General features: G+C 54.4%; 1 protein-coding gene and 1 long non-coding RNA gene across 5 annotated transcripts in view; one reads left to right on the forward strand and one right to left on the reverse strand.

The window, feature by feature from the left end:
* RAI1 (retinoic acid induced 1) overlaps positions 1-16,702 on the forward strand; it is a 73,543-nt gene that overhangs the window by 27,077 nt on the left and 29,764 nt on the right. For 3 of the 4 annotated variants that reach the window (XM_068207213.1, XM_068207212.1, XM_068207211.1), the window contains one exon: positions 8,304-8,384. The gene's annotated coding sequence lies outside the window, so the exon portion shown is untranslated. Of the gene's footprint in view, positions 1-8,066; positions 8,204-8,303; positions 8,385-16,702 lie in introns of those variants that run through there. The other variant, XM_068207214.1, reaches the window with a different exon arrangement.
* Positions 6,193-8,174, reverse strand: LOC137483823 (uncharacterized). The gene is made up of 2 exons (XR_011004665.1): positions 8,054-8,174; positions 6,193-6,449 (listed from the first exon to the last, which is right to left on the reverse strand). It is a non-coding gene; the product is annotated as an uncharacterized lncRNA (long non-coding RNA).

Here is a 16,702-nt window from a genome sequence, read left to right on the forward strand (position 1 = left end):
AGGATTCAGGTGGTTGCCTCGAGGCACTGCTGAGATAATACCTCAAGGGGCTTCTATTCAAACCCACTGAGGCCTTTACGGTTGCACGGTGGAAATCTATTCAGATGCACCATGGCTTTTCGGGGAGCCAGCTGAGCAGCCCAGCTTGGCCACTGGCTGTGGGCAGGTGGTCACCCATGCAGAGCGGACCAGCACAGCTTTGACAAACCCTACAAAAATATGTGGAAGGATTAAAGGTGGATTTGATCTTTGAGCCTCGGGGCTGCAGATGCAGCAGCGTGGTGGTGGCAAGGGGTGTCCTGATGCCCTGGTGTCCCCTGACACATCCAGAGCATTCCCATGGGCTTGCAGAGCTGGGTTCAATTTTGGCTTCCCTGCCTGGCTTACTGGGTTTATCTTCTGTATGGCCTGCTCTGGGACGGATCCCACCTGATCCAAGCAGTGCCGAGCTGGTCCAGAGGGACGCGGAGCAGGGAGGAGTGTGAGGGTGACAGGAAAGTCTGTGTCACATCCTGCTGTTCAATGCACGGGGTTCCCAAGTGTTTGCATCCCTTGTGGCACCACAGGTGACTTTGGGGTGAAATGGCCTCAGGGGGGAGAAGTGAATGGGGTCACGGAATGCAAGATGGAGTAGAGCAGGATGGATCTATTCACCTGAGCTCTCCTGCAGTGTGTTGTGGTTTTCCCAGAGGGAAGAGACCTGGACTTTGGAGAAGCTAAATCCTTGGACAGCCATCCCCTGCTTTTGCAGCCATTTGCCTTCCCTGGGCTGCTGGGGACACCGTTCCTACAGCCTGCTCCAAAAAACCATCCTTTTGCTGTCTCAGATTTCAGCCCTGCTGCTGCACCAGCTGCACCGTGCTGGCAGGAGGGGAGAGGAGAGGAGAGGAGAGGGAAGGTGAGGCAGGGCGGGCAGCTCTGCTCGTGCCGGCTGCTGTCACAGCACTGCGCCCTCGACGTGGGTGCCAGGAGCCAGCCGGGGCACGGACCCCGCCGCCGGGCACTGCCTGCCCTGGAAGGAGCAGACGGGGTCTGGATTGCCGGTGATGCATCAAAGCATCCAAGAGTGAGGGCTGACACCTGCCTGGCAGCGGGTCAGGGTGCTGTTTTCTTTGCCCTGCCATTTGGAAAGCAGAGGACTTCCCTGGGGAAGTGCCATCCACCCCATCCCGCTGTCGTGCGCAGCGGGAAATCTTTCACCTTGCTTTCCCCTGTGCAGAAAGGGGAGGCAAATTCGCATGCGAGCTCTGCCGGGAAGCGGAGGGGATGGATTCACCTTGCTGAGAGGCGAGGGAGACACTGGGAAAGAGGTGCTGGAATAAGCGCAGAGCGGATTAATCTGCAGCGACTCCGCTGTCGCCAGTGACCGGTGCGAAGGCGCCCGGGGAGGTCGGGTGCGTTCGGGCGGTGTTGTGCTGCTCTCTCTGCCTCCCAAACGCCTCCTGCGCCGGGCTCTGTGAATCAGCATTTCTGCAGCCGGAACACGACAGCGGGGAAAGGCAGGAGGATGTCAGGGCACGGGGAGCCTGGCAGGGAGGAGGATGAGGAGAACCTCATTAAAAAGGGGCAGCCTGTGAGTTGGGGGTGGTCTCATGCCGCGGCTGTGCAATCTGCTCCCTCCAGGTTTTTGCTCATTACCGCCGTACACCCCCCGTGCACGGTGCTGAGGTAAACAAGCGCTGGGAGCGATGCTTCCCCTTCCCACCCGTCCCCTCCCCGCCGCCGGCGACGGGGGAATGTGACAAGCTGGCACTGGGAGAAGGCATGAAAGCGATGTGATCCGCCGCAGCTCCTGAGCCGAGAACCTGGGGAGATCCAGTTACAGCAGCGGGGTTAGAACAAAAGAGATTTGCCTCCGGGATCAATTCCTCTCCCTTTTCCGGGCTGTGCACGTGTGTGTGCGTGGAACGGCCTCGCTCTCTGCCGCACCGGCAGCCCGGGGCCCGGCTGAGCACCAGGGCTCTGACGCTCCGGAATGCTGCTTTTTCCCAAAACAGGGAGAGCAGGGTAATCCCCTGAGACAGGCCTAGAAATAGCAAGGCCAGGCCAGGCTTTGCAGTGCTTGGAAATCAGGAGCCAGGCTGGGCAGCTGGAGGCTGCTGGAGCTCCAGCCTTTGCGCTGCCAAGGGCTGAGCTCTGGGCTGGGATGTGAGACCACCCCTGGTCCCCATGGTTTACTCCCAAGGCGTTTCCAGTGATGCCTCCTCCCCTCCATCATAAGGTTGGCCAGTGAGCAAAACCCCAATCCCTCAAAAGCCTTTTCTGCCCCATAATGCCTGTGCCAACACCACGTTATCCGAGATGCCTTTAAGCCACGGCCGTGGTGGGGCTGGGGGCATCATGAGCCTTTCACGTGTGCTGCAGAACCAGCTCAAGGAATCAGCAGGATCCTGCACCCTGGGATGCTTGTCGCTCATTTCGGGGGGGGGTTGGGTGGTTTATTTGGGGGTGGGGTTCTTTTGGCATATTGCCTTCTCCCAAATGCCGCCGGGGATGAGCCATGGAGAGCACAGATGTGCATCCCAAGCATACCACAACAAGGTTCCTGATTTAAGGACTGTGATTAACCTCTTTCCGACAGTTGCTAACCAGGTGCAGGATTGTAACGGGAAGAGGAGAAAGCTCAGTGAAAACAGCCACTTTTCCTCTGTCACCTGGAAATGCACACGGATGCCATTTTCTGCCAGAAAATCAGGCAGATTTTAGGAATTATAACGGGTGCAGGGACACCCTTTTTGTGTCAGTACTGACCTATAGCTGCTCCCCAGAGCCTGTTTCCTCCTTTCCTGCTTGGGATCCCACAAACAAGGCACCGATGGAGTGTGAATCCAGCACAGGGCATGCTGGTGTGTGAGATCATGGGCCCCCTGGGGCTATGCATGCAGGGTTGCTAACAGGAAACCGGGCAGAAAATCACCCTGCATTTGCCCACTCCAGGTTTTCCTGGTATCTTGCCCTTTGGAAAGCTGGGTATCCAGAGGAGAAGTGGTATTTCACAGTTAGGCATGAAAAGGGGAACCATTGCAGCTTGTGTTTTGCAGGCAAGAGTTAAACCGGGAGCTGCCAAAGTTGCTCATTTTCAGGAAATCTGGTATCCGTGGGATTCAGGGCTCCTCTGGCCAGGACTACAAAAGCTGGAGAGGGACTCTTTCCAAGGGCATGGAGTGACAGGACAAGGGGGAATGGCTTCACATTGACAGTGAGCTGGGATAGATTGGATATTAAGAAGAAATTCTTCTCTGTGAGGGTGGTAAGGCCCTGGCACAGAGGAGCTGTGAATGCCCCACCCCTTGAAGTGTCCAAGGCCAGGTTAGAAGGGGCTTGGAGCAAGCTGGGATAGTGGAAGGTGTCCCTGCCCATGGCAGGGGTTTGGAACAAGATGGGCTTTAAGGTCCCTTCCAACCCAAACCATTCTGGGATTCCATGACTGTCGCTGGCCTCCCAGGTTTGAGTTTCATGTGCGTCACTCATAAGTGCTGTGTCTCATCCCAAATACCCCTCTGGCATCATGGTGGGTTTCAGGTCAGCTTTGGAATTCCCTGTGCTGTGGTGTGTGTTCATGGATCACTTTCTGCACTGTGTTTTTTGGAGAGCCACACTCTTACTGCTTTTCCAGCCCCTGGCTGCATGGTTTTAGGACCCTCTCATTGTACCTCCTCTGCTTTCCATCTCCCCATCTCTTAACTTCAAATCTCTGTATTTCTTCCCAAAGAAGAGGCTGCAGTTTGTGTTTCACACTGAGGCTCCAAACACTTTGCAGAGTCAAGAGTGGTTCCATGAGGGAGCAGTAGGGAGAGAGAGGGATGGGGGCCTGGGCAAGAGGGCACCTCTAAAGTGGGTGAGTAGAATATAGGTTTGGGAAATCTGAAGAGACAGAAAAATTTATTAAAAACAATTAATAGCTGCTCCAACCAAGGATTTAACCTGAAACGAAAGCCTTAGGGAGGGAGGAAATGAAGTGGCGTATGATTGTTATTTTATTGCTTTATTTTTTTTTTTTTTAATATGATATGCTAAATGCAAATAAGCATTTGTACCAAGCAGGAGAGGGAGGGGATGGAAGACATGCCGGGAAAAGTGAGTGGGATCTAGGTTTTGCATCGTTCACTGAATTACTGGCAGGTCTTTTGTAACATCTGTTAAAAATAAAACAAACATTCATTTCCATTTCTCACTGCCTGAGATGGCTCCTGCAAAAAAATTTCAACCTGTCCAGGAATTCGTCTTGAAAGTTGCCCTCCCTCTCCTCACGCCTCCTCCAGGGGAGATTTCCTTCCTGGACTTCCCAGGGGCTCCATTAGCCCCACATTAAAGCCTTTCTACTTTGCTCTAAAACTCTCCATCGAAGTAAAAGGAATTCTAATAAACCACTGGGAAGACTCTGCTATTCACTCTTTCCATGGAAACACGGCGCTGCCTTGGAGCAGAGCTCCTCTCGATGGAGCCTGGGTCACGGCAGGAGGAGACCAAGGAGGGTTGCAGAGATGGTTTCCATTATAAGAGACCTTTTGAGAGAAATAATCGCTGCTCTCCCACCAAGGAAAGCCTTCGAGATGTCAGGGGCCTCGGCACGGCGCGGGAGCGGGGCCGGCCTCGGAGGGGGTGGTGGTGGTGGGAAGTGGGATCTGAGAAACTCATTAAAACATCTGATTAGTGGAAATTAAGGCACCCAGGACTGATTCCTCCCTCTCAGTGGGAAGGATGAGTCCAGGAGGGTGGGTGGACCCGTGCTGCAGGAAGAGGCTACACAAGGGGGCTCAAGGCTGGAGATGTGGGGTACGGGGAGGGCACGGGGTCACGGGAGGACAGTGGTGGCTCCACGCTCAAGGCTGTGCTGCACAGACCAAACATCACACCACAAAAATACATTTTTCAAGGCCAAAAAAAGCCTGTTTGCTCTGGGAGGGGATTTCTGGCTGTTCTCTGGGTCCCAGACGGGAGCTGGACAAGGAGGTCAGTGGATGGATCCCTACCTAAAGCCACTGTGATATAATTAATTTCCAGCCTCCTCGCAGGCACAGTCATCCCGAGTGTTGCTGTTCTGACACCGTGCTGCAAGATGAAGGATTTTTTTTTTTTTTTTTTTTAAGCGTGAGGAAGCTCGTTAGAAATAGCCCGAAGGGCAAAGTTAGGAAATGAAAATCCATCGGATCCGCTCGGAGCCGATGCACAGAGCTTGATGAGAGCTGGGGCAGGGCTGCTGCTCCTGCCTGCCAGCAGCCACCGCACGTGTGGGGTGTGTGGCACCTGGGCCAGGGGACAAAAACCATCCATTGGGATGGCTGGGAGTGGGGCTGAGGGAAAATCTGCCAGGAAGGGGGATGAAAGAAAGATGAGTGAAAGAGAGCCAGCTTAGAGCATCCTGTGTAGGTACTGGGGAGGTCCTTGGACCCCAGGTTGGCCACTCATGTCAGGGCTGGATGAGGAGGCTGGTGGGAAAAGCTCAGTTTTCTCAGGATGCCTTATCATTTAGGTCAAAGTGGTGAGACACCAAGGGAGCCAGAGTGCCTTTGTTTTAGCAGCTCCAGAAAATAGCATTGCTATGAGTCATTATTTTTTAGCCTCTCCAGGGCAGGAGGTGCGGGGTTACATCCAGGGAAGCCTCCAACTTTGATCAGCAAGGTGAGCCCTGCTCTCATGGCAGGGAAGATGGGAAGAGGCTTTTTGATGCTGGTCGTGCTGTTTTGTGGTAGCTCAGGGTGAGATGTGCTCCAGGATGCTCTGGATCTGGATTTTATCAAGGGGATGGAAACTTTTCCATCTGCACAACTGAGCAGCAGCATCCTCTATGAGCTTGGAGGTTTTAATGAGTGAAGTTAATTGGTGTCATAGGTGGTGGTCTCCCACCCAGACAGTGGTTGGGCTTAGACAGACATGACCGTGTCATGCAAACAGAGGTGATGTGGGTGTTGACACCTCAGAAATGCTGAGAAGTCATGAAATCAGCCTTTTTGAACCCGTAAATCATAGGAGCAGAACTTTAAAGGTTCTGGAAAAATAACAGTGTTTAATAATCAGAGTGTTTGGTGGTGACTTAATTTGCATATGGGGCTCGCTGGGGTTTGTGGTTTCAGCCTTTCTCCCCACCACGGTGAGGTCAGGGTTGGAGGAGAGCAGGGATGAGGTCTTCCTGAAATCACAGGACTCCTGGAGGTGGGGATTTCAAACATACCGGAGCTGGGAAATAACATGGACAGACCAGATTGTTGAATATATTGGATTGTAGTGTAAAAATAACAAATCCTTTAGTCTTCTGTCAATCCCAGAGGAGAAGCTGAGGGTGATGTCCTTTGGGTCCATCCCACCTTGGCTTTACTAGGGTGGCAGTCACGGCTTGTGATGCCAAACAGTGCCAGGCTCTTGTGTGTGAAGGGCAGGGCAGATTGGTGATTACAGGGAATAACACCAAGTCCCCGGGGAGCCATGAGGTCCCAGCTTGATTTAACATCCTGCAGAGAGACATGTGTGAAGCTGAAGGTGGCTGGGAGCATATTGTGGTGTATTACCCACAAACAGCCAGACTGGGTCTGCCATGGGGATGGGGATGGGGATGGGGATGGGGATGGGGATGAGGATGAGGATGGGGGTGGGGAGGAAAAAGACAGGGGAGATGAGAACAAGCAGTCTGCGTTTGCAGGTGCTGTGTCCCCTTGTGAGATTTGGTCTGGTTTGCAGCTTGATGGCTCCTATCTCGAGTAATTAACAGGGAAAAGAGAGGGCCTGGTTATCCATCCTTCAAGAGCAAGGGGTTGAATTGAAAGGCAGCGCCTTGGAAGTGGATCAAATAGCTCTCCAGCCCCCCGCGTACGGCTCGGAAACTTGCTGCCGTGCTGCGTTATCAAGGTGAACAGCTTTAGTTCAATTAACGAGAGGCTCGGAGCGGAGCCGTGGGAGGAGGCAGGGCTGGGCGTTTGCGCCCTTGGGGCAGCAGCCGGGGCGCGGAGCTGCGCGGCAGCGAGCCCGGCACGGCACGGCACGGCACGGGTGGCCCGGTGTGCCAGGGCCACCACAGCTCTGCGTCCCTTGGCGAGGGGACCAGCTCCCCCTCCTCGCCTCTGCGACGGGTTTTATTTATTTACCCCTTGGAAAAAAAAAAAAAAAAATCGGTGTGTGTGGAAGGGTTGCTTCTTTGTTAGCACCTCCCTTTCCCCCCTCCTGCTAATAATAAACCTCCCCAAAATCAATCGCTCCCAGCGATGATTGCCACCATCTCCCCGCAGATGATGGTGCTGGGAGCCCGCGCGCCTGGATTTTTTCCTGCCGGTCGCTGCCTGGGCTGCAGCTGGCTCCGGCACGCAGAAAGCTGCAGGTGTGATTTGTTCATTTGCCTCCACCTCCCCCCTTTTCCCCCCGCGCTGCCTCCCTCCTGCTCTGCTTCCCTGCCGAGCCCACCTAGCTCATCCCACCCAGCTCATCGCGGCGGCCAGACCCGCATCCCACCCTGCGCCGACTCCGGCATCTCCCCGGTGCAGTGCTGGCGGAGGGTTGGGATGGCTGGGGCTGGAGAGAGTGTGTGTGTGTGTGTGTGTGTGTGCGTGGAGGGGAGAGGAGGGGGGGTTAATCTGATCCTACGAGGTTGGAAGAGGAAAAAAAAAAAAAAAATCAAAACTATAAAGAAGGCAGCAGCCTCCTCCTTTTCCTTCTCCCCCGCTCCAGAGGATTAAGCCTACAAAAAAAAAAAAAAAAAAAAAAAAAAAGAGAGAGAGAAAAAAAATGTCTGCAGCTTTCTGTTGACCCTGCATGATGGCATTTTTGCGCTCTGTGTGCTGCCTCTGCTGATTGCTATTCCTGGCACAAACACACACACACACACACACACACACACACACACACACACACACGCAGCCCCAGCACGGCTCACACGGGCACGGCGAGCCCACTCCAAAATACAAAAAGAAAAAAAAATTACAAAAAAAATAACCAAAAAAAAAAAAAAAAGAGCCCAAACCCAACCCAAACCGGTGCCGCTCGGTGTCCCTGGCCACCCTGGTCTCTGTCGGGAGAGCTGCCAGCACCCGCTGCCGCTCGCCCTCTCCTCCACCCCACTTCTCACCTCGGTCCCCAGCTCCAGCGAGCACTTTCTGCCGGAGCCGCCCGCAGCCAGAGCCCTCCACCACTCCTACCGCTGGCATTACATTTTCAGGCTGGATGCTATAGGGCCGTTTCTAATTACCTTATATCCCCTAGTGGTCTATGAATAATGGTTAGTGAAGGAGCTCAGAAGGGCTGCTGAGAAGGGAAGAAAAAAAAAAAAAAAAAAAAAAAGGGAGAATTGTGCTATTTCTCACATTTTTTTTTCTAAGGATCTAATCTGGCTACTGTGCTCTGGAAGAGGAGGAGAGCGAGCCAGCAGGAGAGAGAGGAGAGAGCGAGGACCATCGCAGGTATTGTTGCAAGCTACATCTTTGTGCTTTTTTTTCCTTTTTTTCCTTCTTTTTTTTTTTTTAATTTTTTTTTTCCTTGAAGCCGCAGCAGAATTGGAAGGGAGGGCGTGATGGAGGTGGGGGGGGGGGCGGCGGGCGAGGGTGTGCGGACAGAGCTTTTTCCGGATTTATTTTTCTCTTGTGCAACTCGTGTGCTGCTGCGATTGAATGGATGCACGGCGCCGGCATCGCGGAGTTTGGGGAGGGAGGGGGGATTATACGTGCGTGTGTGTGTGTGTTGTGTGTTGTGTGTGTGTCCTATTTGCAGCAGCAACGGAGGAGCCGGGGGGCGTGTGTGGGGGGGTTGTTTTGCTTTTCTGGAAGTAATAAAGAAATTTGCAACCGGTCCAAAAACCCCTCCTGACTTGCCGATTGATGGGTGTCTGAACAAAGATACAGCTGAGACTTGGAAATGTTTGTGCGTGGAAGGGGTGGATTTCGTTTTGCTTGTCCTGGATCCCTACTTTTGCAAAGTTAAGATAATAATGGGCACGGGGCTGCGAAAGCCTCTGCAGAGGGAAGTGTTCCCGGGAAGGCTTATTTAATTGAGGAGTTATGGATGTGCATGGTTTTATACTTCCAAAAGTTGCGGCGGTGCCGCGGGCGGGCGCCTGGCTCTCCTTGCCGTTGTCTGCACGTGAGAACGCTGACTTGATGGATTTTCTTTCTTTTATTCGGTGGCTGGCGGGGCAGGGAAAAATGGATCTAGCAGATAACCCAAGGAATCGTGGGGTTTGCACATCTGGCTGCGCCTTTGGAAAGCCCCTTGATGGGACTTTCACCTCCCGCTCCCATTCTCCCACGGCAAATTTTGCCTCCAAATCCTCCGTTGACATTAATAAACAAACAAACCGGGGAATAGCCGTGGAGCCCGGTGAGGGGGCTCGGAGTGCTGCCCGGGGGTGGGGAACCGTGTGCTTTTGTTTTAAATAACGAAACGGCGATGATTGAAAACATATGAATAGGATGCAATGCAGAGCGGGTGTGTTACGGGGCGGGAGGGGGGGGAAGAGCTGGAAAACTGCTTATACGACAGAAGCAGAGCTTGAATGAGTGTGGTGAGATGAAAGGCGAGGGGTCCGGCCCTCGCCCGCCTGCGAGGGGGGGCGATTCCCAAAGGCAGAGGAATCATCTCGGGGTGGGGAAGCTCATTGGGGGGGGGAGGGGGGAAAAAACCCAAAAAAACCCCAAATACCCCAAAAAAAACACAACCAACCTGAAGTATGTGATTATATCCCGTCCAACTTTGCCGGTTGCGGCGTTAATGGAGCTAATTGTCCTCAAAAATAATAAAACCAGGGGGAAATATGCCTGTGTGTGGATGGGGGGGAGATGTGCAGGGAGCAGAAGCAGGTCCCGAAACCCCAGCGGCTCCCCCAAAAGCGCCGCCGAGGTGGGGGATGCCGAGGTGGGATCCAAACGTGGCCGGATTGTGTTTATTTGCGCGGAAATAAAGATGGAGCAATTGCCCTGGGGAAGGCTGTAATCCCCCAGGGAAGGGCTCCGAAACCGCGCCGGTGCTGCCCTTCGGTGCCTGCCCTGCCTGGCCTTGCTTTTGTGTTTGTTTGCTCCCGAGGAGGGGGGAGAAGGGAGCTGGGGGGGCCGCGAAGGCGGGGAGAAGCCGTGAGGGCGGAGAGCCGATTTAAATTGGACTTAATGGATTCCCAGGGCAGCTCTTTTAGATGAAAGTCAAAATAAGAGCCAAAGTGAATCTCAGCAGACCTGTCTGTTGCATTAGAGATGCAGCCCTTCCTCTCCCTCCCTCCCTCCCTCCCTTTATTCTTTAAAAGAGAGGGGGAAAAAAGTGTTATCCTTACGGAAGACGGCGTGGAGTTTCTCATTCCTATAATGTGAGCTCTAATTGAAGAACTTGCAGCCTCTTGGGAGAGTCTTTACTGATCGCTGCTTTAGTTATTCATGCCGCGCTCTGTTTTCTTGGGATTTTTTGGGGGGGCTGATGCGAGTGTGGCTGCGCCGGGTGTGATGCTGTGTCCCCCCCAGGGTGGCTCCGTGGGCTGACAACAGGTAGGACCCCCTCGTCCCCTCCCCAGGGGGTCACACTGGGCTCCCCGGGTAGGCTGTGCCTTGCTGGAGGAGGAGATGAGCAGCTGAAAGCCCCCGGGAGCTGTCGGGGTGAGATGCTGCAGCCTGGCTGCGGGTGGCTCTCGTCCTCACAGGACCCCCTGGGACGGATCCTGCCCATTGTGGCACATGGGAACGGGAGCACAGCGGGGCTTCTGCCTCCTGCCTGGGCTCACTGCAATGATTCCGGGGTGCCATGGAGTGCCACAAGCCTGCTTGGTGCAGAGGGCACAGTGCAGCCCTGCTGTCACGGCTCTTCTGTGCCACGGGGGTCTCTGCTGTCACCTGGAGGGGACAGGTGTTGTGCCAAAGCCACGTAGATGCTCTGCCCACCCAGGGTGAGGAGCAGAACACAGCCACTGAGCCTGTAGGACCTGTGCTGGGCAAGTTTCTCTTTTCTCCTGCCTTTTCTGTTGCTCAGGAATTCAGGGGTGCGCAGGGAGACTGGCAGATGGGGCTCCCCCCTTCAGAGGTCTCATCACCCCCCACTTCCCCTCCCAGCCCCCTCGGGTGGCCAGAGGAGTTGCTGGCCTGTGTCCCCACGAGGTCCCATGGTGATGCTGTCCCTGCATCCCTTTCCCAGCCATTTGAACTACACTTGAGCTCTGCATGGGTGAAAACAAGAGCCACAAGCCCCAGGGCTGCTGTCAGTGGCATTTGGTGGCTGTGGGGTGAGCGTGGCTGGGGAGGAGGATGTGTGAGCAGGATGGGGCTCTGCCAGCCCATCGGCTTAGCAGGGAGGCAAAGCAGTTAACCTGGACATCTGATCTCCCCGGGAATTGTGTATTGACCCTGACAGCGATGCATCAGGAGCGACAGACTCTCCATCATCGATCCCTCTCCTCCCATCACCAGGTGTCGACACCGACAGCCGTGGAGCCGGCTTTAATTTCAGGCCCCTGGCTCCAGCACATAACACTTAGCCATGGTCCCAAGGTGCCGCCAGGCTTTGCAAACAAACACCTCCACAGGCAGGTGACCGTCCCCATTTTGTGGCAGGGAGGGCACTTGCTGTGGATGGGCAGCTGAGCTGGGGGCAGGGTTGGCAAGGAACCATCCCAGGGCCATTGGGCAGGGTGACATCACAGCCTTTGGTGGGGGATCCGGGGATCACCTGGAGTTCCTGCTTTGCCAGTCTTTGCTAGGAAAACCCTCTGATCTGACACCCCTTGTGCCATCAGTGTTGAACAGCAGAGGATTTGCCCAGGCTGGGGTGTCCCAGTCCTTTTGCAGCCTGTTCTGGTTGACCTTATCTGGCCTGGATGTGTCTTGTCTTCCCCACCTTTAAAATGGCTACTGCCAAACCTGCTGGGTGGTCAGGTGTGTGTGCCACCCCGCAGAGACCTGCTGGGGAGCGTGGTGTGTTTCCTGGGTGCCTTGATTTTGGGCAGGACGCCGGCACTGGCAGGGGCCGGCTGGCACGTCGCCTCTCCTCCTTCCCAGCATCTTGAGATTTCCGAGACGCACGCAGCCAAGCTGAGGCTGAAAAAGCTGCTTGTGGTTCAAGAGCATCTCCTCAACGGAGGAGAGAGGGAGGCTTTTCATTCCTCCCTTTCTTTTGGAGCTATCCAAGCTCCCCTCACCGGTGCAGGGGCTCTTCCCGCTCCCCCCTGCAAGGGAACGTTAAAAGCCAGGGGCAGCGGATATCTTGACACCCCGTCAATCTGAGCCTTTTACAGCAGCAGTCTCTGAAGGCTGGCACTGCTGCACAGAAGAAAACAAGTGAGAAGAGAGGGGGAGGCGAGAGCAAGCCTTTGCAGCCGGCAATCGATAATTGTGGTGTCACTCACTGCCTTGGAAGTTCCCGCATCCCCACGGTCGCTGGTGGGGGGAGAAGGGGAGGGTGAGAGCTGGGCTCTGCCCCACCAGCACTGGGCATGGGGCAGGGAGGGTGGCAGAGGGCAAGAGCCCAGCCCTGAGCAGGAGCCTCCCGCTGCATTACTCACCACTTGATGTAGCTTGAACCTTTCAACTCCCTCCCCTTGGGGATGGAGCGGGCTGGGCAGAAGGTGTTGACGGAAAATGCTCTCCTTTCTTAGCTTTGAGCGTTTTTATTCCCCTTTCCTTCTTTTTTTTTTTTCCTTCCCCACCTCTCTCCATGTGAATTTTGGGCTTTAATAATCCCCCAAAAATATAAAAGAAACCCAAAAAAACCCCCAACCCAGCTTCCCCTCATGTGTGTCTCCATCTTAGCAAAAGCCGAGGCAAAAGATCAAGGAATTCTTCCTTTTGTGCAGCTTTCAAGACCAAAGATGTGCCGGTGAAAAGGGGAGGCTCAGAGTACCAGGCACACACAAGTGTTAAAGGAGAGGCTTCCCTTTTGTCTCCAAGGCAATCAGCCGGTGAAGGGATCCACAAATTAATTAAAAATTGCTCTGTCTTGATTGAGTTATTCCTGCTTGCATCCCACCTGCCTATCAAAAGACTGGGAATGGCAGGAGGAAATTCCTATTTCTTTCCCAAACAGCTCAGACACGTACCACGGTCTGTCTCGCTTGCCTTTTATCCCAGGCAGCAAAGGAAATAAAAAAAAGAAAGGGCTGGCGCGGTATCCAAAGAGATCTCTCCCGGAGGATGCGTCCCCTCTCCTGTGCTAACAAATGCGGCGGTATTTGGACGATTTGGAAGAAAAATGAGCAGATTTACGTGTCAGGCATGGGCCAAATTGTAGTTGTAACTCCATGAAGTTGATGGAGATCCATCGGAGATTAATTTGGCCCCAGGTCTGGTGCTTGCTCCGCAGGGAATAGGCTGGATCTCTGCCTTGCTTGAAACAAGAGGTATTCAAATGGGTTTGTTGTGGCTGTGCTATGCCCAAGTGGTAGAGCCGAGCAAAAATCCCAACTGGTTGTATCTCCGGTGCCAAAGCACCATAAATACACCTCAAGCTGTCAAGTCCTGCACAGTCTCTACCGCATTTACCACTGAGAACGCCTTCAGGGGGTAGATTTATCTGTAGGGGCTGTACAGAAGTCTCCCTGTGTGCTTTGCTAAGAGGCTTGAACTCCATCCCGGTGTCCTGATGGGGGAAGCCTTTCTCCCCTCCTGTTTATGGGATTTCCACCCAAACCGAGCCTGCGCCGGGGCTCATCCTGAGCCCCGGAGAGCCCAGCCCTCCTTCACTGGGCTCAGGCTCTGGTTTGGAGGGGCATCATCAGTCAGTGCCTCCGAGCAGGATTCGGGGGGGTGGTTTGCTGCTTTGCAGTCAGACCTTGCTTCCTCTGCTTTATTGTCATCTCCGCTCTTAGTCACCGCTCGATGCCTCACCAGAGGACACTGCTCCTGCTGCATTTATGGCAGCCACTAAAATTGGCTGCTCCGACAGGGAGGGACACCGAGCATCAGGGAGGCTCTGCCCAGTTTCCTTACGGTCCTTGGCGTCATGTGGGGAGCATAGGGGAGCTGCAGGGCAGGTTTGTCACCAAATGGGTCCCCTATGCTGAGGATGGATCTCCAGCTCCGCCGGGTCCCTCCAGCTGATGCGTGAGGGAATACGGGAGCAGTGCTGGAAAGGAGCAGCAGTGGCCACGTTCTCAGGTGGAGATGGCTGGCGTGTAAATGAAAATGAGATGCTCGATAAAGTAGGAAGGCATAATTAAAAACGTTCACGGCTGCTGGCTTGCAAAGCGTGGGCACTCAGTGATCCAGCGAGGCACAGCCGTCCCCCCTCCCCAAACCCCACGGCCCCCAGCCCCCCCGGTCCTTTAATAGCGTGTCCTTCACATGCCTGTCGCTACATGATCTATAGAACAGGGCTGGCCTCTCATACCACTGCCTTCCACCAGGCTGGTGACTGGATTCTCCAGAGGAGACTCTAGTCCTATCATAGCATGTCCTTCACCGTGACTGCTGCTGCACAGAGACACGGCAGCGCGGGGCTCTAATACCTTGTAATTCACTGTGACTGCTGTGGCAGGACCTGCACCGTGCTGTGCTGCCGCAGCCCTTCAGACCCCTTGGCTTTTGCATCTGCTCTTGGGCTTCAGAGCAAGGGCTGGGTGGGAGGGGACAGACGGTGGGGGGACCTTGGAGGTGTCCTGGGCTTGGAGCCCGGTCCCTGGCTCCTGGTGGGGCTGGGAAGGTGCTGAGTATCCCCAGGACACGGTCCCATCCTGCCTCCTGGGTGGTTTAAAGGAGGGAGTGGTGGCTTCTCTGCCTTGGCAGGGCAGAAATCCCTGTGACACTGCCAGGGTGAGAAATGGCCCTTGGATGCAAGGAAAGCATCCTTCCTCTGGGTGGTTTGGGCATCATAATAAATGTCAATATCTCTGCGCACACAAAGGAGAAGGGGACATTTGGCTACCGAGTGTGTTTGTTCCAGGAGCTGATTTACTTTGAAGACTTCAAGGGTTCTCTGATGCTTCCCTCTTCACTGGTTAACCCTGTTCCTTTGCCAGTTAAATAGAAATGCAGCTGCCATCAATAAAGCCCTTCTGGAGGCTGTTCCATGGATGTTGCCACACACTGCTCCCAGAGCTGTGCTGGACGCTGTTCCCTCTTCTACTGATCTGGTTTAGCTCCTCCATGGGCAGGTGGCTGCACCCCCGAGCTTCTGCTGCCCTGGTGAAGTGAGGATCTCTGTCAGGGGTGAGGGTTTTCCAGCCAAGTGATGGAGATCCCAGTGCTCACAGCATCCCCTTGGAGCCTTGCTGTGCACAGAGCAGGGTGGGGGTGACCGTGGCTCAGCAGGAACCAGATCTGGGGTTGTTGCTTTGTGTTGCTGGGTTTTCTTTGGAGGGGAGGATTGGAAAGCCTGGAAGCTGGAACCTGTAAGAAGAGTGAGGATGTCTTGTCAGGGCTCCCAGGATGGGAGAATAGCATGTTTGGTGGTGAGATGGATGAGGGAGCAAATTTTGGGAGCTAGTGCTTCCCTGCAGCATGATGCTCAGCTTGTTTTCCAAAAAACAGGAGTTGGCATCTCCTGTTTTGGTTCCATACAAATCATCAGCGTTGTTGTTGCTCCTGCTTGGACTGAGGAAGGAGGAATTTGGCCCAGTGGCTTTTTTCCCTCCTGCTTCCCCTAGCAGCCTAGGCTGCAGATCTGCAAACAGCTGTAAGGAGAGCAGAGATCATTAGCTGGCAGGATCAGATGAGATAGTTTCTTAAAAGGATTGTCTGATTTCTCTATTGATCAGCCCGATTTAAAAGGGGGAGTTGGGTCAGAGGGCATAAATTATCATTGAAGGAGGGGTGAAGGCCTCAAAGGCTGTGCTGCACTTAGCTGCAGTGCTGAGGAATGTGTCTCTCGGCGGGGACGTGCAGAGCTGAGCGCCGTGGCTGCCGGCCAAGCTGGGTCTCCTCTACGCTGAACTGGGAACCGAGTCAAGGGAAGTGCATTTAAACTTGGGTAAAGAGCCTCTCTCTCTTTGCCAAACTGGTTTCTGCAGCCCCCACCGTTTGGGGTCAGAGGGGGAAGGGGTGCAGCGTGTGGCCCCGGGTGAGGTTTGGGGTGCGGCGATGGGTTGGGGCCGCTGTGGGGTCCCACTGGCTCTGAGCTGCCTCCCTCCCTCCCCGGGGAGAGGATGCTCTCACCCCGCAGAGACCTGCGACCTCTCCCTGGCTTTCCCCAGGCTCCCTGTGTGGTCTGCAGCAAGATGTTGAACTACGGTAGGTTTCTGCCTCCCTGGCTGTAAAATGAAGCTAATCTGCAACCTGAGGTTGCTGCTTTCCCTGTTCTTGTGATCGCTGCCCAGGGCTCCTGCATCTCCGGCCACTGGAGTCACGGGGCTTGCAGGCTTTGCAGTGGCCCCCCCAGCTCTGGATTATGGGAAAGAATCCAGGGAAAATAAGACACCATCTATCTACATTGGTGGCAGAGGGTCTGGTTTTGGGGACATGGTACATCTTCCACACCAGCTGGTTCTGCTGCAGCCTGGATCCTTGTTCATTCTTCCCTCATTCTCATCCATCCTCATGATGGAGGAGCCTTTTGTGCCTAGGTCAGTGTCCCATTTCTACCTTCTCCCAGGGCTTGCAAATCCCTCAGCTCTCTGGGGCGAGTTTGTGTCACTGTGACAGGGTTGTGTCACCCCAACAGGGCATGAGCTGAAGCCAGGACAGACTGTCTCAACAAGGAAAGCTGCAGGAGCACTTGTGTGGTGCCAGATTGTCCTCTGATTGGGGTTTGTACCCTTTCCAACCCTGATGGAGCTTGTTCCTCTTATTTCTGGCTGTGCTAAATTAAAACAGTGCAAGAA

This window comes from Anomalospiza imberbis, chromosome 16 (genome assembly GCF_031753505.1).
Source record: "Anomalospiza imberbis isolate Cuckoo-Finch-1a 21T00152 chromosome 16, ASM3175350v1, whole genome shotgun sequence".
NCBI classification, from domain to species: domain Eukaryota; kingdom Metazoa; phylum Chordata; class Aves; order Passeriformes; family Viduidae; genus Anomalospiza; species Anomalospiza imberbis.